This window comes from Schistocerca nitens, chromosome 4 (genome assembly GCF_023898315.1).
Source record: "Schistocerca nitens isolate TAMUIC-IGC-003100 chromosome 4, iqSchNite1.1, whole genome shotgun sequence".
Classification (NCBI taxonomy): Eukaryota; Metazoa; Arthropoda; class Insecta; order Orthoptera; family Acrididae; genus Schistocerca; species Schistocerca nitens.
In genome coordinates, this window is record NC_064617.1 from 734,716,750 (window position 1) to 734,743,056 (window position 26,307).

Genomic DNA, 26,307 nt, shown 5'->3' on the forward strand with positions numbered 1-26,307 from the left:
CAGAGACGGTGCGGCGCTCAAACGGCCCGTGAAACGCTGGATGCTGCGCGCAGAGAAAGCCGCGCTGCTGGCCGTCCGGAAGAAAGTAAACAGCGGCCGAGCGGCGGAGCCGCGGCCCGGCGTAGCCTCCTTTTACTTTCAGCTGGCGAGCCGCCGGGCCGCCTATGCGTTCGTCCGCTCTCCCCGCAACAGCGCCCTCTTCCCATTCGCCTCCCTCTGGCGTTCATCTTGCCCATATCCTCAAGTCGCGCTTCCCTCACCGGTTAGCGATAATACTTTGTTGGACGCAAGTGAAAGAAACCCTGCTTGACGTACCTCGCTTCACGATTAGTGAAACTGCTACGGAATTGAAAGAGTTGTCCTGCACTATGTTACATCGAGTTGATACCGAGGAACTAAATTAAGCCGGCCGCTGTGGCAGAGAGGTTCTAGGCGCTTCAGTCCGGAACCGCGCTCCTGCTGCGGTCGCAGGTTCGGATACTGCCTCGGGCATGGATCTGTGTGATGTCCTTAGGTTAGTTAGGTTTAAGTAGTTCTAAGTCTAGGGGACTGATGACGTTCAGTCCCATAGTGTTCAGAGCCATTTGAACCATTTATTTTGAACTAAATTAACTTGTCTGCGACTGCGATATTAAAACTTTTGGCAAACGCTCTCGAAACACCGATAATGACATCTGTACAGGCTACTTTTAGACCGATGATGGAAGGACGGAAATTAATTTTCTCACATAGGTATTGGTGACAAAACAGGGAGTTTGTGCAGTTACTTTTATTTCAGTTCCTGCACTGGCGTCATGTAATTTCTCCAGAACCGAAGAACTTCAAAGAAGTATAAATTTCTCGGGAAAGTAATGGTAAGTTTGTCTCAGGGCCAAGAGATTTACTCCTTACTGATTTTGCAGTGCTGGAAAGAGAAATATATACTGCGAAACATTTTCAGGAGGTGTTTCTTCACAACTCTTGTATATTTGAAAAATGACATTATTGCCTTTTGCTGCTGGTAAAATGCTTTTTTTATACAGCCAGTTTCCATCGTCTGACCATCATTAGGTTCAGGTTCAGGTGAATATTTTCATGAACCTGATTATGGTCAGACAACTGAGTCTGCTTGTATAAATAAAATGTTTTACCAGCACCTCAAGGCAGTAATTTGATATTTTTCAAATATTCTCAAACACTTTGAAACTTATTTCCGCCATTCATATGCGTCGACATGGCAATTACGTAAAATTGTGTCGATTGTCTTCTGCTCCTTTAGGTGAGTACCTTGCTTCCCAGACTTTTGAAATGAAGACAAAGTGAATGGTAAAAGAAGGAAGGAAATTAGAGCTTAACGTCCCGTCGAGAGCGTTGTCATTAGAAAAAGAGAACAAGCTGGGATTACGAAAGAGGGGGAAGGGAAATCGGGCATGCTCTTTTCTAAGGAACCCTCCAGGCATTTGCCTGCACTGATTTTCGGAAACCACGGAAAACGTAATTCTCACTGGTCGCATAACAATCTGACCTCCTCCTGAATGTGAGGCCAGTGTGGTAACCGCTGCGTCACCTCGCTTGGTTATTTAAGCTTTAGACTGGTTGGAATTCTAGGTGACGCAATTCTCTCCAGAAGTTTTAACACTGTAGTTTTGCAGCACAAAAAGCCGTTGATGAACGGGGGGGGGGGGGGGGGGTGATGTAGTACAATGAGCAGTAATTGTATGTATACAACAGAATAACTTTTGAATAGTGCATCTGCTGGTATCAATAATAATGTATTCCCCAGCCGTTTCACACAAATGGGGGCAGTCTACTGGAGCACCGTACTCACGCTTACCCTCAGTGGCCATAAAGATATTCATCCGCCCCTTGGATTCCATCCAGCTTCCTTCCGATCGAGCTTTTTGTGTGTGTGTGTGTGTGTGTGTGGCTCTAACTAAGCTGCTGTGGCCACATTATCGACTCAGGCTCATAGTACAAACACGAAGCCTCAACATCTTCGAAAGGAATAAAACAATGCTTCTATTTTAAAATTGTAGGAATCTGAGAAGTATTTGGCAAATTCATACAGGAACTGGATACACTGGCGTACGCAGACTATTATTTCTGGTTCAAATTTCATTACGAAACATCGGCACTTCGTTCCGAGATACGTAATACCGCGGAAAACTGCCGCTACCAGGGACGGTTACGGCGTTAAGCGGCCGTGAAGACTGCACTGGTGAAAAGCGGAAAGCGGTCTCATCATTCCCTTAACAACAGAAAGCACGCGGAACGCGAAAGTAGAAGTGAGTAGGAACAGACGCCTGTGTCAGAGGTGCCACTAATTTCTCCAGAGTCCCTTGAGCAACATGACGGACGCGGTGCTAATCACGGTAATGGGCGGCTTCAGTTTTGAGACTGCGACCCACTTGCCTCCAACCGCAAAGCAGCCCGCTCCGGGCCCACCAGAAGCGTTGCTCTGCTGGATATGCTGCTCACCGCTATGTAGGTCACGGCACGCGGAAAATCGCTCCGCTTCTTGTTCAGGAGCGACAAACTCCAGCGGGAGACTTCACAAGAAATGCGTGGTGTACCGCAGAAAGCCACGCGCCTGGAATCCCGGACGCGGATGTAACGTGACTAGTAAAGAAACAAACTGTTTCCCACAGACATCTCGCCTTATAGCTAAACAACAAAATTAGAGAAATTCAGGTTTTCACTGAGATGCAGCCATCTACTGACGAAAAAAAAAGGATGGAAACTAACTGTACATGATATGCCCTACACCAAACAGCTTAAAACATTCGACGTATTGAAACAGAAAAGTAAAGTAAATACAAATATATTTCTAAATTCGTGATGACGTAATACAGTAATGTTCTCTGCTTGTCACATCATACATAAGGGCTATTCTCATGCCTAGCGTCAGAAAAAGAATCACGATTTAGTAAGCTCCAATTATCTTTCAGTGTTCTACTATCTGCTGACACGAGAGATGAACCACGGAAAAAACTGAAGTTTCCTGTTATTGGTTACCGTCTGACTCGCGCCCACTTCCCTTCCTCACTTTTACTGAACTTGTATCATCAGAAAAGACCCACATTCCAACTGACACTTCTAACCTGGATCAAATCAGTACAAATACTACTAGTCAGTAATTACCTTGTTGACGATCGATTTCAGACTGGCGGAGTGCGACCTTTGAAATATCAGTAGACAAACGTCTAAACGTAATAACTTCTGTTAATAATACTTTTGCAAAGCGTTGCGTTCCAAATCAATCACTTTCTCTCACATCGAATTCTTTAAAATTTGAGAATGAAACATGAACTACAAAGAGCCGAAATATTCTGCACGCACTCGTGATAACCAATTTAAATTACGTGAAAAGTCTGAAAACATTCATTAGTAAGTAAAGCACCAGAAATAGCTTTGTTATACGTAACAGATATTCGAGCTTTTAGCAAACAAATTTCGTTGGCGATAGATATGTGAAGCATGCCTGTCACGGAATTTGGTGTGTGCCAATAACTACATCGTTGTAGACATCAGCTATAAATTTTGTGTCAGTGAACATAAGATTGCAACAAAAAGAAGAGCGTGTGGTATATTACATGTAGGGTCATTGAAGAAACTTTGCTTCCTCAAAAACTTGTCGACGTTTGGAAATAATGAATATCAGTGTCTAGGAACTAGGTTTCTTGAGACACGTGCAGTGGTCATGTTGCCAGTTCTCTAGCAAAAGTAGTTTCGATATTGTTGACGATAATCGTGACAAATGTTTCGTATAGGTAAAACAGCACTTGCGCACTTATAGTATAAGAGCAGTCACGGTAGGATCTTGCACGTACGTAATTTCATAAGCTGTTGTTGACACTGGGAGATAATACGTAACACTGTCAAATAGCTGGGTATTCCGAAACACGTAAAATTTACTGTTTGTAGCAAAAATAGTTTACACTGTTATTGTCAATACTGGTGAGGAATGTTTCGTTAAGATACAGCAGCACTCGTGCACGTGCGGCGCCAGAGTAGAGTACGGCACCCCACTCGAGGCGGCTGCCGGCGCTCGAGAAAGCTGCCGGTGTACGTACCTGTCTGTGGCGCGAGGTGCGGTGCAGACGGAGGCCAGCGGGCGAGTGGAGGCGGCGCCGGCACATAGCTCGCTATAACGCGGCGAAAGGGGGGAGGGGCGGGGGGAGGTGTCTCCGCCGCGCACTCCGCGAGCCACAACCCCGGCGTCCGGGAAACCCTCCCCGGTAATCAGCGGGTCCGCCCAGACACAACACGGCAAGTCATGCTACCGGTAACTAGGTCACAAAAATGACGTCGCAAAACTGGAGATACTCCACAGTCACAAGGGAAACTCTGCCTCGTACGTTAGCTTTGGTCAGTACCTTACGTCACTTACTTGTTCTCACTCTCTCTCCCTCTCTGTCTCTCTCTCTCCCTCTCTGTAAGTCCACTGTGTGGTCGATATAAACACGCTCATTTTTCAGCTGTATACATTCTGACCTCCTGCTGTTGTTGGTAGATGCTGTAGTGTGAAGTGACTGGCACATTTACATCTACACATTTCTTCATGGCATCTTCTTCCGCACTAGCAGCACTCGATTTTAGAGACCCGTGAGTCAGCTGTGAGAAAAAAATGTTGCAGTAACACCGAGTTGGTTTAAACGTGGTGCACTTATACCCTAACTCCACAACCACCGGAGCTTGTCGAGGCTACCGTACACAGCTAGAAGAACCACCAGCGCAAATCAGTGGAAATCAATAAAAAGGCATCTGTATTTTTAGGAAAATTAACATTATCAGCTGGAACTATTGTGCACAGTGTATAAGCAATAGTACGAGATACTGTATACTGACGAATGCAGTCAAATGGTATCGTATTTGATGTCTATAGAACAGTATATAACAAGACATCAACCATTCAGGTGGTGCAGGGTGGAACTCAGTATAAAAGCAGTCTGCTCTTTCTGGTGGTTGTGTGTCCATATGTGCCTCTGCCGCCGGTGGGATACAGACACCGCTGGTGACAGTACGTGTTGTGTACATAAACCACGATTCTGGCAATGCCACATGTGAAACCGTTATCATGAGATGAAAAAGCAAAACTTGGTGAGTATATGGAAATGGGGCTCTCTAATCGTGAAATCGCTAAGGAGTTCAGCTGTTCAAGTACACTGATTGATAATTTCGTTAGATTGGGTACATGGTACGGAGAGAACGTAAAATATGGACAGAACGTAAAATATGGACTAAGTAGAAAATTATTTGAGGCATCGAAACGGTTCCTTTTACTCAAAGCAGGGGTCACAAACCGTTATTCTTCTCAACTTTTATTTGATTTGCAGTTGTCAGTAACTGCTAGACGTGCACGACAAATTTTGTCAAATGACAGACATACTGCATTCAAGAAGCGATTGCAGAAATCTGCTCTAGCACCCAAACATAAACACACTAGAATTCGATTTTGGTGAAAAACGTATGTCATTGACTTCAGAAAGGGGATAAAATGATCTTCAGTAATGAGAAGAAGTTTAATTCAGATGGGCTGGGTGGATTTCATTACTATTGGAGTGATCTGAGAGCCAAACTGCTTATAAGAAAGAGCAGAAATTTTGGTGATGGAAGAGTTATGATTTTGGCAACTTTCTGTGCTACAAGCACGTCACGCATTGCTTCCTGAACACTACAGTCGTCTCTAAAATGTACACTGAAATGCTAGAGATAAAACTAATCAAAATGAATGAGGATCTGGGGAAGAAACTCGAATGTTTCAGCCAGATAAAGCGCCTGTGGAAGTTTCTGCGACAACAAAAGAGTGGTTTGAGGATAAAGATATCGATGTTTGGCCCTGATCTGCACTTAGTCCGGTTATGGACCCCCGGAGAAAACTTTGGGGGATACTTGCATAGCGTGTTTATAGCAGTGGAAGGCAAGTGGAAGCCGTATGTGAGGTGAAAAGAGCGATTTGAGAAGAATGGGTGATAATTTCACTACAAGAACTACAGACCCTGTCAAAATCAGTGCCGCAGAGTTTTTGAGTTTAATTAGGGATACTGGAGGTCGGATAAAATACTAACAATGCAATAACACAACAGGGTAGTGAGTGCGTTTATACCAATTTCCACCCAGGAAATGCCAACGCCTCGTTTTGTTACTCGTGTTATGAAAGGAACTTCGTAATTCCATCACGCATGTTTATGTCTTCTATGCATCTTTAGCCTAGCGTTAGGTACCGATTTGTCTTTTTCAGTCTTGTTAGGGTGATGTCAGACTGATGTCAAGGTGATGTCATTGGGTTTCCTGACTGGATGTTCTTCATGGTCTTATACTCATTTAAAAGACTCTTGATTTTTTGCATTTTAGCTCTAGCGACTCTACTTCCCAGCGAAAAATGATGAAGGTCTCCGAAGTGAGTAGATTGCTTGGATAGAGGGTCAATATATTTTGGACCAGTGGCTCCTTCGCACGAATCTTTGGACACCATGTTGCTCCTTGTTTTCCTGCACCCCCACAGATTCTGCTACATAGATGAATGAAATTTGCTACCCAGTCGTTACAAGGGGAAGTGAATGATTGACATTATAATAAGTCAACAGCATTCAGCGATGATCAAATCATTATACATACACAAGGGAAGTCTCTTTCAGTCTAAGGATTGTTGTCTTCATGTTATCACGGAAACGACGGCACAAAGGCGTAGTTACTACACACTTTCGTTGTCATTCTCACATTCTTCCAAGTTTTTCCGTAACATAAGGAAAAACTAGGAAAGACAGGTAACTCGAAAAATGTAAAGACGCGCCGAATATTAGATAGTATATGCTCGCAATTTTCTTTTCTTATCAATAAAAAATTAAAAATATGTACGACCAAAGACCATTTAATATTCTACACAGATGCAATGGGTGACAGTGTCCTTCAGTATGACGTCACGTTTCATCAGACGGAAGACATATAGCGAAATGGAGTTGGCTGACTGATTTAATGATTAAATGGACCAAACCACGAGGTCACCAGTCTCGACTGAGTTTATAGGACCTGTACTTTTACAATATATATAAATGACATAGTAGATAACGCCGTAAGTTCCATGAGGTTTTTCACAGATGATGCTGTGGTATACTGAGAAGTCGCGATGCTAGAAAATTGTAATGCTGAGGATCGTCGTTTGGTGCGGGTGTTGGCAAGTGACCCTTAAAGTAAACAAATATGCGTATTGCTAAACCATAGACACAAAGACCCGTAACTGTGTGGTTACACAGTGGCAGAGCAATAACTGGCAGCAGTTACATCTATGAAATATCTCTGAGTATGCACATGGAGCGATATGAAATTGAATCATCACTTCAACTGAACTGCAGGTAAGGCAGATGGCGAACAGAGATTCACTGGAAGAGTCTTCAGGAAATGTAGTCCATCAACAAAGTAAAAAAATGGCTCAAATGGCTCTGAGCACTATGGGACTCAACTGCTGAGATCATTAGTCCCCTAGAACTTAGAACTAGTTAAACCTAACTAACCTAAGGACATCACAAACATCCATGCCCGAGGCAGGATTCGAACCTGCGACCGTAGCGGTCTTGCGGTTCCAGACTGCAGCGCCTTTAACCGCACGGCCACTTCGGCCGGCATCAACAAAGTAAGTAGCTTACAAAATACACGCTCGATCAGTACTTGAATTTTGGTCATCAGTATGGGATCCATACCAGGCAGGACTGATAGACGAAATAGAAAACATCCAAAAAAGAGCAGCTCGTTTCGTTACACTTTCATTTAGTGAGCGCGACAGCCTCACAAAGATTATCAACGAACTCCAGTGGCAGATGTTGCAAAGAGAGGCGTTCTGAATGACGGTGTGGTTTACTGTTAAGATTTTGAGAGCGTACATTCCTAGAAGAGTCAACAGATGTATTGCTCGCTCCTACATATATCTCGCATAATGACCACTAAGGCCGGCCGCGGTGGTCTAGCGGTTCTAGGCGCGCAGTCCGGAACCGCGCGACTGCCACGGTCGCAGGTTCGAATCCTGCCTCGGGCATGGATGTGTGTGATGTCCTTAGGTTAGTTAGGTTTAAGTAGTTCTAAGTTCTAGGGGACTGATGACCACAGATGTTAAGTCCCATAGTGCTCAGAACCATTTGAACCATTTTTTTGACCACTAAGATAAAATTAGAGATATCTGAACACACACAGAGGTTTACCAGCAGTTGTCCTTCCTGGAGACTATTTGCACCTGTAACAGAAAAAGGACGAAATGTCAGTTACCTCTTCCACACACCGCAAGTTGACTTGCTGTGTACCCTAACAGATGTAGAAGTAGATTGTTATCATATTACTGTTGCAGCCCTGTAACTAACCTATGGCTTTGCTTATTGTTAGAGTCATCTGTGATCAGTAGACATTTATACTATTGAGGGTACTCCGTCTAAAGTTTTTAGAAAAGTCAGCTTAGAGAACCAACTCCATCGAGCATCAACGAACTATCTTTTTCCAGACTATGGAGGGTGATTGCGACATTATATAAGTATTGGGACAAAGCAGATACCACCCCACTCTCCATTGTTGCCAGATGTATCCTAGATGGCGGCGATGACATCATCCAAAATGGCGCCGTGTAGACTTGCAACAGCGCATGACATCATCCAAGATGGCGGTGATGGCGTCATCCAAGATGGCAGATTTTGGTGGGAAGATAGGTCAATTGGGCTACCTCCACTAACCTAACCTCATCCCACGAATATGGCAGGATGTTCAAATTCCATCAGGACAATGCAAGACATCTCAACTAATGTAAGAAAATTGCAGGAAAATAGGTCACTTGGGCTACCTCCACTAACCTAAGTCACCTGACCGCCGCCTCTTCCTAGGGATTGGCGGGAAATTCAAATTCCATCAGGATAATACATCACACCATGATTACTTTTACTAACCTAAGAAGATAGTGGGAAGACAGGTCACTTAGAATACCTCCACTAACCTAAGTCATCCGACCGCCACCTCGTCATAGGGATTGTTGGGAAGTTCAAATTCCACCAGGATAATGCAATTAACGATGGTTATCTCTACCAATGTAAGAAAATTGTGGGAAAATAGATCAGTTGTGCTACCTCCACTAACCTAAGTCAACCAACAGCCACCACTTCATATGAACTGGCGCGAAGTTTGAATTTACTCCACTAACCTAAGTCACCCAACCGACACCTCGTCCTAGGAAATGGCGTGGGGGAGCACTCGACCTGTGCTGGAAATAATTCTTTATTATTTTGCATGCACCAGTCTTTATTTAAACAATTTGATGCATTACCACCATCCAGTGTGTTCACCTTGAGGTCTGGACTCCAGCTCACCTAGTACACAGTACCACCGCCAGAGGGCACTCTCAACCATGATGTAATCCAAGATGGCGGCCATGACATCAGCTGATGATGATGCAAGTACCATTGTTCAAGATGGTGGGAAATAGTTTATTCACCACAAGGTCTGGACCTAATACACAGTACCACCACCAGAGAACCCTATTGTCCATTCTGTGATGTAATCCAAGATGGTGGGGTGAAATGGCAGAAAACAGTGTGGTTACCATGGGGTCCAGAGTCCAACTAACATAGTGCACAGTAACACCACCAGAGAGCACTGTTATCTGTTCCATGACGTAATCTAAGACGGTGGTGAGGAAATAGCGGGAAACAGTGTGGTTGCCATGGGGTCTGGAGTCCAACTAACCGAGTATACACTGCCACCAGAGGGTGCTGTCGTCCATTCCGTGACATAACCCAAAATGGCGGTCTGGGATGGGGGGAAAATGGCCACAAAACGATGCTGCCTGTGTTGGACATAAGTCTTTATTTTACAGGCAGTGTCTCCACCATGAGATCTAGACTCCAATTGACCTAGTGCACAGTACAGCCACAAGATTGTGCTGTCATCCCTCCTGTGATGTAATCTAAGATGGTGGTCTTGAGGTTAAAATGGCGCGAAAATGAGTCATCCTGCGCTGGGTTGCTGGACAGTGTAAGGAAGGAGTGTACTTTATTTATTTTAGAACAATTTATTTATGGACAGATTTTGAGAGATAGTATATTTATCACACTGATACTAAACACACGCTTTGACATGCTTGGGGCCACACCAAAAAGCCCACAGACCTGTAAACTACTCCTAAATAATACTCAGCAGACACACAAACAACTCCTAAATTACCGAAATAATTTTAGTACAGACATGAAAACTACTCCTAAATAATGCAGTACACTGATGCGAAGACATGAAATCAACTCTTAAACTGTCCAAATAACGCATAGTGCAGCCCACAGACCCCCTTGCAAAATAATGCAACAGACATGCAGACAACGTACACAGACACCGCCCACCACCCCCGTCCATTGGACCACACAGGGGGCTATCGCACACACTCCCAGAAGTTGGGATGCACTGACACCCCCTGCAAAGTGACACACAGATGCCTGTTCAGGTCCTGTACATATGAGGTGGCGATATCTCTTTCATACTTGCTACCTGAGAAATTACTCTCGAAATAGATATTCACCTAGGCACCGTTGCTAATGCGACTGGATTGGAGCGAAGACCTATTTGCAGAGTGCGCCCATGCTGCCATGATCCATTGCCGGATGCAAGCCAGGGCAAGCCATCCTCTCATGCTGCTGCTACCTGCAGCAAGCAATGATGCTCGCAATGATACTCGCAAATTAGAGAAGGGGCAGTTTAGCTGTGATACTGAAATTAGTGAAACATGCTGTTACACCATTGGCTGGTGTTGAAATTACTGTAAAATTGCTAAAATTGTTCATGCTATTGATGCTTATTCCTATAGTTCATCAGCGGTGCCTTTTCCATCCTATCCATCCACTGACAGGCTGTTGGTTACCACATTGACTGATAACGCTTGTTTGAGTTGGAGAAAGAGTTCTGTGGATGAGTGACACCTTCTAGGGGTTGCTAGCACCGAAACAGTGATCATGCACATGAGGAATCAGTCGACACAGAACGCAGAGCCATCAGCTGTCCTGTCACTGTGACAGATGAGTTTAAATGTAGATGTAGCCCAGATGACCTATCAAACTTCCCACCAGAGTGTTTGGCAGGGGGTGTGGCACTTTCCCACCATCTTGGGTTACACTGCCATCAGCTGACGTCACAGCAGCCATCTTGAATGACATCAATCGCATCACAGTGCAACGTCTTGGATAACTGTACTTTGGGATGGTGTACTTGTTGTCTGCGGGAGGCCATGGATCAGAGTGTATTAATGTCAGTTTAGAACTAGACATAGACCTCAAAGTCGTGCCATAAAAATAAAATGTTTGGCAGTGTACAAATCCTGTTAGAAAACAATGTTTCAAACAACGAGACAGGGCCCCAGGGGTGGGGGGGGGGGGGGGGCGTCTCTTGCGACTTGCAGTATAATCCACGGGATACGATCATCCTTCTAGAGCTGATGGAACTTTAAACTGGTCTGTGCATTTGATCAATATCTGTATATTTAATAGGATCGTCACATGTGCTCGATGCATGCACACATGCGGTATTTGGTTTCAATATGTGGGAGGAGAGAGATGCATTAAAAATCTTATCTAGTACTCTATCGGATGAAGTTAGTTGAGCTTTCATAGTTCATAATTTTTTCTGGTGGATGGTGCAGAATAACGAAGAGAGCATGTTGAGGAGATAGATGTGAATGGACGTGGATTTGTAGTATCTGTATCTAGTTTGGGGACGCCGCACAATGCGCCCATTTCCACCGAATGGTCAAAACATAGTCCTGTTGTACTAACTCAGTCACTCTGTTTCTACACGGGTTGCATGAGGTGGTGGACATGGCTTTCTACGACTTCTACCCAATTCCGACTTAAATTAGAACGATCACATACGCAAAGCTGCGGAAATAGCAGCAGTCGCAGGGTGCATAGGGACTGACGAAAACCACGATGAAATTGTACTGTAGCAGACAATTGCGAGAAAGGCGACTCGTTTCGAGATATCAGAGTGCCAGAAATATGATTCACTTGTGGCTGTAATCATTAATTGACTTCTCCATAGGATCGAATGCAGGTATGTGGTTGAATGGAAAGAGTTGATTCCAAATCCCAGACAGCATTTCTAGCGGCTAGCGTAGCATTAGAGATCTGAAAAGTAAGCGTACATTTCTTACGACCTCAATCAGCAAAACATCTATTGTTTGTGATCCTTCTCAATCGGTCAGCGCCTCTGACATGGGATCGAGACTGAATAAATTACAAATACTGGAGAAATATCTAGTGGCGGCGGCGGGAGGGGTTGCAGGTAGCAGTTCCATACCATGTTCCTTAGCCAAGTCACTTTCAAAATTCAGCGCTTTTATGACGAGGTTGCATCATGGGCTACTTGTAAGCACACTGTTGGTCTGATAATATACACTGCTATGATCACCTCTCGTAATTTGTCTGGAAAAAAGCCACCTCATTCAGAGGTAATGTTATAACTCGATATATAAAGCAAGCATAACTTTTAACATGGATACTTGTGTGCACCTGTAGAGCCAAGAGCGCTTGTGACAGGAACATAGAGTAGTTGTTGCGATCGGGTTTTTTAACATACGTATAAGCAGATCAGATGATGTTACATAAAATTTTAAATTACGATATCTTTTCTTTCGAATCCCGATTTTGATGAAATTATGCATGTGTTTTACCCCAACGACGCTCAAGTTACTTGTGAAAACACCACAACAACTGGTCTAGCGTTTTCAGACACTGTAGCCTTTTCCCATCGGTGGCAACTTTCTGCGCAGATGCTGTGGTCTGTCGAATCCTTTCAATTGGAATTCTTTTAATTCCTTACCAAGCACGTCACGGTAATTCCATGCCGGCTGGTCTTGTGCCATCCGCTATGAGAGTCCGATATTCTTCGTAGGTAATATTATTCCACATTTCTGACCAATTGTTGCTCATATTGAAATCGACCACTTTGCCACTATGACATGATAAGCGCAGGTACATCGAAGTATGTTGGGAACTGAAGAATTTTAATCAATTTTTCATATTCCTTGGGAAAAGCATTCTGTCTTTGAGGATGTGGTGGCGCATTATGGTTTAGAGGTGATAACCAATAAGGAGGAGTATATCTGATGCACCCTATTATTATCCTCAGTGTTGCATTTAGCTGAACATCAATTTTGCTCACGTGTGAACTATCAAAAAAACTCGTGAACTGAATTCGGCAGCAGAGTAGACAAGTCCATAGGAGGAACATCGTAGTATTGTAGCTCTTGTATCCCATGAGATACCACTCAGGTTTCGTATTATGTTACTGAGTGATCTCGGCCTTACTGCGGTGTTTTTCTATGCGTTTCATGTAGGACTAGGTTCTATCAAGAGTTACTCCTAGATAGTTTGGGAAGTCTTGGTGGTAGAGGACGCGATAAAATATCTAAAAGTAACTCATTATAAAACTCGTCCTACAGGAAACACATAGAAAACGCAGCATCAAAGCCAAGATGAAGATACTTTAAGCAGTACGTGTCCCCTGGGTGAAGCTAAACGAGTATAAAAGCTGACAGCGAAACCTATATTTTATAATCTTCTGGCTTGAACATGAATGCGCAACTACATCAAAACAATGACAACGCAATCGCTGTAGAACTCGCAAAGACGAAGAACCTGAAGTTACAGTTCTCGCTTCTGTTGCAATAAATATACACGTGAGAACACAACAGCTTGATCAGGAGATCGACATTCCTAAAGCCAGTGTACTCGCATTCTAACTCGTCACCAATTTCACCCTTGTCATGTACCCTTATATCAAGGAATTATTCCGAGAGTCCTGTAGAATCCTGTCAGCGTATTATAGACCCTCTTCTCATTTCTTATTAAGGGGCTCCGGAACGCCCCATACTTGCAATGTTAAAATAACGCTTATAAATTACATCTTTCCTCACAAAGTATTTGAGGTAGGAAGTTGAACTTTTTACAGATTATTTATTGGAATATGGGCTACCACTTAACACAGGGATTTTACAAAATTTTAGTTTAGTTATTAAAGATGATTTTTTTCAATTGTAATGAAAATTCACAACACTTTTTTGCAATTTTTTATTTATATATTCAAAAATATACAGTTTTTTTGGAAAAAGGCTGTGTTAAATTATGCAGAAGGTACTGTGTAACATTTACTGAAAGTTTGAAACAAATATGTTTGCAAGATCCTTAGAAAACATGTAATTAGTATGAGAAAATAAAAGTTTTGGGAATCGAGCGACAAAGATTGGATTAACTTTTTAGTGCATTCCAGGTCCATAGGATGGATTATCTTCATCCTCTGCAAACTCCTCCTCCAGCTTCCTCTTGTTCCTTCTCCTGTTTACTCTTGCTTGTATTTCTAGACTCTTTACAGCCCTGTCTGCAGCCCGAAGGCGTTCCTTGTCTAAAGCAAGCATCGCTCGTACCATGTTAGAACCTATCTTCATTCCCATATTTCTAAATACCTTGCACCTTACAATGTTGCCATCATTGAAAGTCGCAACAGCATCATACACACCAAAGTGAAGTGTTTCTATTCCAACAAATACAGTCTTCGGGATTCTCGACCATATAACACTATTTACACTTTCATTGGGGTTTTGAGTTTTTCCGTGAATACACTTTTTCAACAGTTCAGGTGCTCCTAAGTCTCTGAAAATAGGTTTTATCACCTCCATTATTGCATGAGGCAGACTATGCTTATGAGTGTACACTTCACCAGTTAGCAATCCTTTGTTATATTTACACCAACTGTCTTCTTCTTTGGGACACAAGCTATGTTGGGGATTTTCATCGGTTGAAGAAGTATGAAAAAAAAAGAGCCCAAACAGCCTTCTTCATTTCGTCGACACTTTGTGTATTTTGCCTAATAGCCATTCCATAATAGTTCTGTATTTTGTCAATTACACTGTCAGTTAACCTTCCCTTCCCATCCAACTCTTTACCATCACTGAGTTTTTGTTTTTTGTACGAAGCTTTCAGTCGCCGAAGTCTTGTTCCCATTCGTTTCTGTACATGTCCAATACACTCAAATTTCTGCACTACAACATCATCACCATAGGGCTTCAGTCCTTGAACATGTTTGAAACTTTTAGAATCACCGTCACCAAGGTAATTAACATATCGCACTTTATCACACGCCTCAGAACGCTGGAATATACTGGCAACACCAGCCACTTCCATTCCTCCACTACTGCCACTATAGTTAGCTTTGCAATTATTTTCATGTGTACCTTTATATTTTTGTGGACATCTACAATACTTTGATATTACTGCTACATCTAAAACTTTCCCTGTATACATACTGGTGGCAGATACTACACCATGAAGAGATGTGTGTCCCCGTTTATGCCAGGTACCATCGAACGCTGCAGTCAAATCTCTGTTACCATTATTTTCCATTACTGCCTCTTCCACAGCGTTCTTCATAGATTCTATACAGACATCTTCTACTTTAGACCCTATTAATTTATTATAGGTCGTAAACTTTGTTGGGGGATTTGGAAGATTCATGATGTCACAGAAAATTGCACCTGCAGTAGCACCCTTACCAACTGAACGCAAGGAATAAACAAATCTAATGTTGTGTTCGTAGATTTTGCTACCATTTTCTTCAGTTGCAGTTACTGCAACACTGTTCCAAAAGGTGGTCATGTATGAACACTTATCACATTTCAGTTGTATTTCACTAGCAAGTCCTATGTGCTTTATTATGGAGAGTTCCAGACCAACTTCACTACAATGAATACATCTTACACAGTTTGAAAAAATTCCTTTGAGAACCGACATATCAAATATTTCATTCACATCCGAATCGCCCATAAAACATTCATAGTTTTCACTCATTGAACCAAGCTTCTTCTGTGAAGTATTTTCTATCCCACTTTGACTGCTATGGGCAGGTGTACTTGAGAGGTTAGGTTCACTCACTTGGTTATCGTCTTTATTGTTTACAGTAATAACACATACCTTTGGCTTTCCAACATTTCTCTTTTTCTTAAAAGCCTTCAGAGGATTTCTAATAACTTTACTTTTACTCATTATTATACTTCAACAAAAGACTCAAGAAACAGAATTAATACGAATATTTTCGAGATAACGACAGAGTAAATAAACATGAAACAATCGACAATCACACCACCCATACACACTCCTGGAAATGGAAAAAAAGAACACATTGACACCGGTGTGTCAGACCCACCATACTTGCTCCGGACACTGCGAGAGGGCTGTACAAGCAATGATCACACGCACGGCACAGCAGACACACCAGGAACCGCGGTGTTGGCCGTCGAATAGCGCTAGCTGCGCAGCATTTGTGCTCCGCCGCCGTCAGTGTCAGCCAGTTTGCCGTGGCATACGGAGCTCCATCGCAGTCTTTAACACTGGTAGCATGCCGCAACAGCGTGGACGTGAACCGTATGTGCAGTTGACGGACTTTGAGCGAGGGCGTATAGTGGACATGCGGGAGGCCGGGTGGACGTACCGCCGAATTGCTCAACACGTGGGGCGTGAGGTCTCCACAGTACATCGATGTTGTCGCCAGTGGTCGGCGGAAGGTGCACGTGCCCGTCGACCTGGGACCGGACCGCAGCGACGCACGGATGCACGCCAAGACCGCAGGATCCTACGCAGTGCCGTAGGGGACCGCACCGCCACTTCCCAGCAAATTAGGGACACTGTTGCTCCTGGGGTATCGGCGAGGACCATTCGCAACCGTCTCCATGAAGCTGGGCTACGGTCCCGCACACCGTTAGGCCGTCTTCCGCTCACGCCCCAACATCGTGCAGCCCGCCTCCAGTGGTGTCGCGACAGGCGTGAATGGAGGGACGAATGGAGACGTGTCGTCTTCAGCGACGAGAGTCGCTTCTGCCTTGGTGCCAATGATGGTCGTATGCGTGTTTGGCGCCGTGCAGGTGAGCGCCACAATCAGGACTGCATACGACCGAGGCACACAGGGCCAACACCCGGCATCATGGTGTGGGGAGCGATCTCCTACACTGGCCGTACACCACTGGTGATCGTCGAGGGGACACTGAATAGTGCACGGTACATCCAAACCGTCATCGAACCCATCGTTCTACCATTCCTAGACCGGCAAGGGAACTTGCTATTCCAACAGGACAATGCACGTCCGCATGTATCCCGTGCCACCCAACGTGCTCTAGAAGGTGTAAGTCAACTACCCTGGCCAGCAAGATCTCCGGATCTGTCCCCCATTGAGCATGTTTGGGACTGGATGAAGCGTCGTCTCACGCGGTCTGCACGTCCAGCACGAACGCTGGTCCAACTGAGGCGCCAGGTGGAAATGGCATGGCAAGCCGTTCCACAGGACTACATCCAGCATCTCTACGATCGTCTCCATGGGAGAATAGCAGCCTGCATTGCTGCGAAAGGTGGATATACACTGTACTAGTGCCGACATTGTGCATGCTCTGTTGCCTGTGTCTATGTGCCTGTGGTTCTGTCAGTGTGATCATGTGATGTATCTGACCCCAGGAATGTGTCAATAAAGTTTACCCTTCCTGGGACAATGAATTCACGGTGTTCTTCTTTCAATTTCCAGGAGTGTACAAACAACCTACTAGACGAATACTGATCAGATTTCCGTAAACATAGCAGCACAACATATGCCTTAATAAAGGGAACAAATGACGTGAAGCTTGCCGTGGATGCTTCTTAGGCTTCAGAAAAACCTTTGACACTGTCGCCTTCCAAATTTTACTTGCCAAACTTAGCAGCCTAAAATTCTCGCCAAGTGGTTTCGTTTATATCTGACATCTCGCCAGCAATCCGTCACGTCCGGCACCATAAAGTCGCATAGGAGGCAGCTAATATCAGGCGTCAATGTGGGCTCGGCATTTCATTGTATGTCAATGATGTGCCATCAGTTCTGTCCTATTGCAAATATAACATGAATGTCGATGACCTACAGCTGTATCTACGTGAAAAATCAAAAGTCCTGAAGAGAGCTGTAGAGAGCCTCTATACCGCCCTGTATGGGCAGTGAAAATGGGCGAAGGAACTAGTGCTGGAGGAACTGACACCATGAATCCTGCAGGGCTGTCCATAAATCCGTAAGAGCACGAGGGGTGGAGATGTCTTCTGAATAGCAATTTGCAAGGCATCCCAGATATGCTCAATGATCTTCATGTCTGGGGAGTTGGTGTCCAGAAAACTGTTTAAACTCAGACGAGAGTTCCTGGAGCCCCTCTGTAGCAATTCTGGACGTGTGGAATGTCGCATTGTCCTGCTGGAATTGCCCAAGTCCGTCGTAATGCACAATGGATATGAAAGGATGGAGGTGATCAGACAGGATGCTTACGTACGTGTCAACTGTCAGAGTCGTATCTAGAGGTATCAGGAGTCCCATATCACTTCAACTGCACACGCCCCACACCATTACAGAGCCTACGCCAGCTTGAATAGTCCCCTGCTCACATGCAGCGTCCATAGATTCATGAGGTTGTCTCCATACCCTAACACGTCCATCAAGTAGATACAATTTGAAAGTAGACTCGTCCGATCAGGCAATATGTTCCAGTTATCACAGTCCGATATCGGTGTTGACGGTCCCAGGCGAGGCGCGAAGCATCGTGCAGTGCAGTCATCAAGAGAACACGAGTGGACCTTCGGCTCTGATATGATGATTCGTTGAATGCTTCGCACGCTGACACTTGTTGATGGCCCAGCATTGAAATCTGCAGCAATTTGCGGAGGGGTTGCACTTCTGTCACGTTAAACTATTCTCTTCAGTCGTCGTTGGCCCTGTTCTTGCAGGATTTCTTTCTGGCCGCAATGAAATCGGAGTTTTGATGCTTTACCGGATTCCTGATATTCATGGTACACTCGTGAAATGGTCGTACAGGAAAATCCCCACTTCATTGCTACCTCGGAGATGCTGTTCCCCATTGCTTGTGCGCCGACTATAACACCGCGTTCAGACTCAATTAAATTTTGATAACCTGCCATTGCAGCAGCAATTACCGATTTAACAACTGTGTCAGACACTTGTTGTCTTCCGTAGATGTTGCCAACTGCAGCGCCGTATTCTGCCTGTTTACGTATCCCTGAATACACATCCCTATACCAGTTTCTTTGGTGCTACAGTGTATATTGCAGTGTTCTATGTGACTTTGGAATCTTTCACTTAGCCGTTGTGCTTCAGAAGTAGTCCACGACGTAGATGTATGAGGATCCCCACAATGTATGGACCTTTTGTTTCAGAATAATTGGTTTGAAAGTATTCTCAAACACTTTGTAGCAAATCTTCTTTCTTGATCTCAAGACGTTCAAAGTTTTGTTCTTCTTTTACAGTGATTTTAACGAGATTTTCCACCCACAGGAATTCCAAACGGGATACTTTTGTTCTTTAGAGCTATCGCAGTAAAATCTATTCATATTGGGAGTGCAGTGACGAAATTTTCAAACTCCAAAATCGCTAGTAAAACTTTTATTACATCTAGATAAATTTCGGCAAGACTACGTAATCTTGGATCTTATACATTATAACGTTACAAAACATGAAAAGCATAAAATCCGAAGATGCCACATAGTCTGGCCGAAACCGGTTGTCTAAGTGTAATAAATGCTTTACTTACTATTGTGGGATTTGAAAATTTTTCACAGACCACAATGTCGCTGATCGCCCCCATGCAGCTACAATGCCAGAAATGCATCACACTGGGAATCCCAAACGATATACACCCTCCATTTTAGCCTCTACGCTGCTTCACTCAGGATGAATGCTGATGAATGCTGGACTTCGTGTTCAAACTTTATTAACTGAAACTTGCGGTTATACATAAGTTCAAGTCCTTGATTTATTCCTTGTATTACATCATATGTCGTAGTACACTATGAGATTCCATCCACAATCTTCCTCTTAGGCAAAGTGATTACTACACGCTCTGAGGGTTTTGGCAACGATCAGTTTGTCACAGAGATCCAGTACCTTCTGAACACACACACACACACACACACACACACACACACACACACACACACACACACACACGCGCGCGCGCGGTAAGTCCGCCATTTTACCATCAGTTATCTTGTCCCTATTTGATTTCATGATGGCCTCCTTCACATTATTAGACACCGTGGGAGAGAGTTCATCCCCTGAGGCTATACTGTTGGAGGAGTTGTTCTTCGAACTAATCTGAGCATATCTGTCATGCCTGGTAATATATCAGAATCAGCGATAGACATAAGGGACGTTTTCTAGTAGTTCACTTTCTACTACATAACTTGCTACAAAATTTGACAGGCTTATCACAAAACCATCTATTAAAATTTTATCTAATAAGTGACATTTTAGTAATTTCAATCTTTGTGTTGATTTCGAGGTTGCTAAAATTTTGTAACTAATCAGTCACTATTAGATACAAACGTATGTAACCTGATTCGAAACTTTACTGAGAAATTCCGAAGCGACACTTGCTTTGATTTGCTGTGGCTAGTTCCTGCTAGCATCATATAGTCTGTAGTTTTAGGATGTTTTTATAAGGTAGTCTTAATCATGCCTTTTCACTGATTTTTATGTCGGTTGAACGTTCCCAAGACGGATGGACCAGTTTCTGCATAGACATTGCAATGAAATTTTTCATTTAATCCAGGAATATAGAGCAAAGATCAGTCAGCAGAAACTGGACGCAGCAACGTTCGTACATTTACCGCCCAAATACTGGCAGTGAAAACTTCTTCCACCAACAGAAATTGTACCTCCGAGTCAGGACCACCACACAAGTATGGGTTACCGACCTCGGCCACAGACGCCGTGAGCAGATTCCTTGGAGCAAATAGATATTGGAAACCACGTGCAATAGGTCTACGGCAACGGAGCTAGGGACACTGAATTGTACTGGCTTTTATTTATCAACGTAAACTAGAAATAGTTTCCCATAAGACAACGAAAATTAGCGTACAGCCAAACTTTACGGAGACTGTACGGGTTTCTGCATTAAAGAGAGATATGTCCGCTGAAACTGCTTACAAATTTTTAATCGTGAGCTTTGCAATGTATTACGTGACTTTACAGGGAAAAGAAAGCAAAACGAAAAGATAAACAATGCGTTCTTAGTAAGAGTTAATTCTCAGCAAAACGCAGAAATCTTATTTGAGACGTAGACCAGCTGCTCTGCTGTGGTTCTACACGTTTATATGATGTTCACAAAAGTTTGTTAGTATAAGAATATATGTAGAGGTGTAAAGCTCCATTTTTTTTCATGTAATTTTGAAAGACAGGAAGAATAAAATATAAAACACTGTCCAGTCACATTATTGTGTCCATACCCTACGTTGGACGTCAACATGTAATAATCACAGATGGCAGGTGGCAGCAACAGCAGTAGAGAGTATACAAAGTGTCACTGGAGGGACGCGGGAAACAGAGCAGTCGTTGTCGTTATACGGTAATGCAGTTATTTTCTGACTTCCAGAAGGCATGGTCATTGGCTGGAATCATTTTCGACTAGGCTAGGTCTGAAATATGTCTACGTCCCGCCTGGTTAACTATACTGTGGATAGTGAAGTGCTGCCATCCAAACTGGCGCCGAGGCTTCTTTGGTGCACCACGGGCCATAGATGACAGGGGTGAATGACGCTAAGGAGATGTGTACAGGCGAACAGAAGTGCAACTGTTGAGCAACTGAGCTCACCGATGAACCAAGGGGCTACCAACACTGTATCCTTAACGGCCATTCAGCCAACGTTGATGCTTATAGACCTCTGCATCAAGCTTCTGGTTCATGCACCCAATCTGACAGCTGCTCATAGGCGATGAAGGTTGGAATTTTAAAGCCAGTACCACAATTAGACGAACACTAAATGGCGACAGGTGGTATTTACAGAAGAACCACGTCTTATGCGCCATCTGGCAGATGGCGTTTCCGTATAGGGCGTGAAACGTCTGAAAACAGACACCCTGTAACAATCTTCGGAAGGGTCACTGCGTGATGAAGAAGTAGAAGTTCGATGCACTTTTGTGGCGACGATCACGCTGAAGTCGTTTCTTCAATTTCCTGAACACAATACACTTCAGAGTTGGTCGTTGGATCAAACGGCTCTGAGCACTATGGGACTTAACATCTATGGTCATCAGTCCCCTAGAACTTAGAACTACTTAAACCTAACTAACCTAAGGACATCACACAACACCCAGTCATCACGAGGCAGAGAAAATCCCTGACCCCGCCGGGAATCGAACCCGGGAACCCGGGCGTGGGAAGCGAGAACGCTACCGCACGACCACGAGCTGCGGACAGGTCGTTCGATCTTGAGGGAGGACATCAAACAGGATAACCTCTTCAGAGTCCCATGAGACCGCCCCATGACTTCACTGACCTAGGGTGAGGTTTTGAACTTTTTTCTTCTGAGCAGAGGTGGGTGATGTGGCGCCGTTCCGTTGATTGCCTCTATTGCCGTTCTGTTTACGGTTCGAAGTGAACCCTTGTTTCATCGCCTGTGACGATTTCAACAAACATTTGTTACGATCAGCCTCTGAACAAGTAAGGAACTCCGTTCAGATAGTCCTTCGTTGCTCTTAATGGTCTCCTATTAGACAGCGAGGAACCCAGTAGGCAAACACAGTTGAGTACCTCAACAGGTGGACGAGTGCATCGTTACTACCAATAGAGGCATCCAGTTGAGCAGCGAGGTGTTTGGTTGTGATCCGTCGATCACCGAGAATAAGAGTGTCCGCGTGCTCCAACATTGCAGGAGTCACAGCCGCGTGCGGCTGACGGCACATTGAAGATTTGACAGGTTTGCGCAAGCTTATTGCGATGTTAACAGACGCCTCGCTAAGTGACTCACCATGCTTTTGTTCACTGCCAGGTCTCTGTAGACATTCTGCAAGCACCTCCAAATGTCTGCGAGGCTCTAGATTTCCACCAAAAGCTCTCTGCCTGGAACGCACTTCCGTCACAGACGGAACGTTGAAGGCTACGTTACGGTCGCCACCTATACGAACTTCATGAAATTTTGCGGGCTGAAACGGGAATATTCCACGATGTCACACAAAGGAATTCCACATTTTTTCAACCAAAAGAAAAAAATATGTTGCACTACTTATTGAACCCCCTTCACATATCCTACCATGAACGTCAAACTTGCGTATAGCAATATAGTTTACGCATTCTAAAGAGAATATGCTTCACCATCTCATCTGTAACGATGGTGGGATGTTCGACGGGAGTGGTGACTGGCTAGATTTCCACCAAAAGCTCTCTGCCTGGAACGCACTTCCGTCACAGACGGAACGTTGAAGGCTACGTTACGGTCGCCACCTATACGAACTTCATGAAATTTTGCGGGCTGAAACGGGAATATTCCACGATGTCACACAAAGGAATTCCACATTTTTTCAACCAAAAGAAAAAAATATGTTGCACTACTTATTGAACCCCCTTCACATATCCTACCATGAACGTCAAACTTGCGTATAGCAATATAGTTTACGCATTCTAAAGAGAATATGCTTCACCATCTCATCTGTAACGATGGTGGGATGTTCGACGGGAGTGGTGACTGGCTCTGTGCTCATGAAGTACGTTGACATCATGCCAGTCTCAGGTGGGCGATTCCGACAGCGAGTTTTCCATGGAACACCAAAATGTAAGGAAGCAGCCGTACCGATCGTGCAAGTTTTGTTTAAGAACTTTTGTTGGAAGATTGGCACGGAAAATTACTCCTAACCCATTTACAAATTCAATAATTTGACGCTGCGCTATGTCAGTGACAATAGTGTAAGACAAGTAAGCTAACACAAAATACAGAAAACGTGAATCATGTCTATAATTAATAAAAATAGACTGAGAGCAGATAAGTTTGTAGTCGTTTCAGGCTTCAGTTTCTCTCCTAGACCTGAATTCCTAATCTGCCGTCATGATACGCTACTTACAATGGAAAATCCCCGTCACATCCACCTCAGATTTTTTGGTAAGATATCCCAGTGGATCGTCCGTCAAAATTGAACACAGATTAGGCGTGAAAAGAGGAAGGTGTACTGAACTGTGAAAAAAGAAGCAAAATAGAAACATCGAGCCAGGTCGAATTGCCACGTCTTAGTGGTTATGTGGTCACCGTGTTACTCTGGGAACGGGACGCAGAGCAGACAAGATTGTAGTCGTTTTAGGCTTCAGTTTCACTCCTTTCCCGTTCAAATCTACTTCATGTGCCATACATTTCTGGTCATTGGATTGTATTTTCACATCATTCAAATTTGTGCCTGTATTGTGGTGTAAGGTCCGTTTGCAACAGAGAGGTGCAAGGAAGGGACCTCCAGGCGTACGCAGCTCCTATTTGTAGTACACAGGAACCACATGTTATGACTCTCGCGTCCCATTTAGGACCTTTTGTCACTTGCATTATTTTGTTGCTACATAGTTAACAACGGTTTATTTGTTGTTTTCATTTCAAAAACGGTTCAAATGGCTCTGAGCACTATGGGACTCAACTGCTGAGGTCATAAGTCCCCTTGAACTTAGAACTACTTAAACCTAACTAACCTAAGGACAACACACACATCCATGCCCGAGGCAGGATTCGAACCTGCGACCGTAGCGGTCGCGCGGTTCCAGACTGTAGCGCCAGAACCGCTCGGCCACCAGCGGCCGGCTTTTCATTTCTGTGAGGGATCTACGTAGCATCTCACCTGCTATCACTGTTTATAACATTTACTCTTATCATGAGCTCTGAAGACGAATCTCCCACTTCGTAGTTTAACACCATCACCACATAACCACGACGTGGTGGTTCTTTCAGGGCGCTGTAATGTTGCACATCTTGAGCTAAGACCGTTCGCTATTTGTATTTTGCTTCCTTTTTCATAGTTCATTACACCTTTCTCCTGTTTTCACGCTTAATTTGTGTTCAGTTTTTGACGGGCTATCGACTGGGTCATGTTACCACAAAATCTGAGAGGTGGGGGGTGGGGGTTGGGAGGGGCGGTGCGATGGCGAATTTTCCTTGTTAGAGAATAATATCTCACTCAATATGTACGTGTATATTACAATAAGCTCAAAAAGAAATATGTACCCAGTACGTTACGAATTTTACAGAATATATGCTATAAATCGAAATACTGTAAATGCTTCTGCTCGGCTACTGGGAGACTATTTTCAGCCGTTCATGGACCTTATCTTCCTATACAACGATGAAATTTGTATGGATGACATTGCGGCGTGTCGCCGAGCGACAGTTGTTCGCGATCGGTTTTCAGAACATTCTGGACAATTTGATCGAATGACTTGGCCAACCAGATCGCTCGGCATGAATGCTATGGAACATTTCTGGGACACAATCGAGACGTCGGTTCTTGAACAAATTCCTTCACCGGTAACACGTTTGCAGTTGCGGACATTTGTGGACAGTTGGTATTCAGACGGCCCCTTTCATTCATTGTAGAAGACTTATATTTTTAACTCACTAAAAACAGCACATTGCTTCGTCATGCTCTTGTATGCTTCTTGATTAATTCCAACTATGACTCTACCAAAAAATATGTATAGAATATTAATGTGGGCGCTGTTCCGTTTTTAAAACATGTCTCAGACCATGTCGTTGACCTCTCTGACTTCAACTGTGGATTCAACTCCGACCCTAGATACAAAAAATTAACTACGTTTCTGCGCGGCTGCTTAACATATTTATAAATACGTTTTAAATTTCACACAACTCATATACTTAAAATTCACATAAATTTAAGTACAGTGGAAAATAACGCGAATTATTTAACGAATACATACAGTATAGAGCAGAATCAGCGCTCGCTTGTGAGAGTAGATAGTGAGAGGAAACTATGGTTCCCATGGAAGCATTAAGCGAAGTGAATGCAATGAGGCGTTCAGAGGGTGTCATTCCTTTGTGACCGGTATCATTGGAGCCAGTAAATAGTAAAGAATTGAAATATCCAATAAATCGGATATGTAACGAACGGTATACTCCTGTCAAAAACGGTGGAGCTGTCATGAAACACATCAGCCTGATCTGCGTGGAAGTTCGTAAGGGAACTGTATGCTACATTCATCAAAATTTCCACATTCTTCAGGTATTGTTACGCTCTGGCAGCAGCTCAACTTGTTCTGGATTCAGTCACCGTTGTCACCTTCCCAGAAGAAATGCCTTCTGCATGTCAAATTCGAGTTCTAATAAATAATTTAACGTTCACCTGTTCCCATTCAAAGGTCGTGAGCACATGCGTGAGACCTTGCTGGCAAAATTACTCAGGTAGCTAAAGGCTCGGATTTCCGAGGTACAGAGCTGACGTTAATTCTTCAGAAATATAATTTCTATTTCTACTCCTCCATTAGGCACTTGA

The 26,307-nt window shown here is 43.9% G+C and overlaps 1 protein-coding gene across 1 annotated transcript in view; it reads right to left on the reverse strand.

Moving 5' to 3' along the window:
- The window catches only part of LOC126251748 (keratin, type I cytoskeletal 9-like), a 125,345-nt gene extending 121,263 nt beyond the window's left edge, over positions 1-4,082 (reverse strand). The window contains exon 1 of the mRNA XM_049952358.1: positions 4,053-4,082. The gene's annotated coding sequence lies outside the window, so the exon portion shown is untranslated. The remainder of the gene's footprint in view (positions 1-4,052) is intronic.
- Between the last annotated feature and the right edge of the window lie 22,225 nt (positions 4,083-26,307).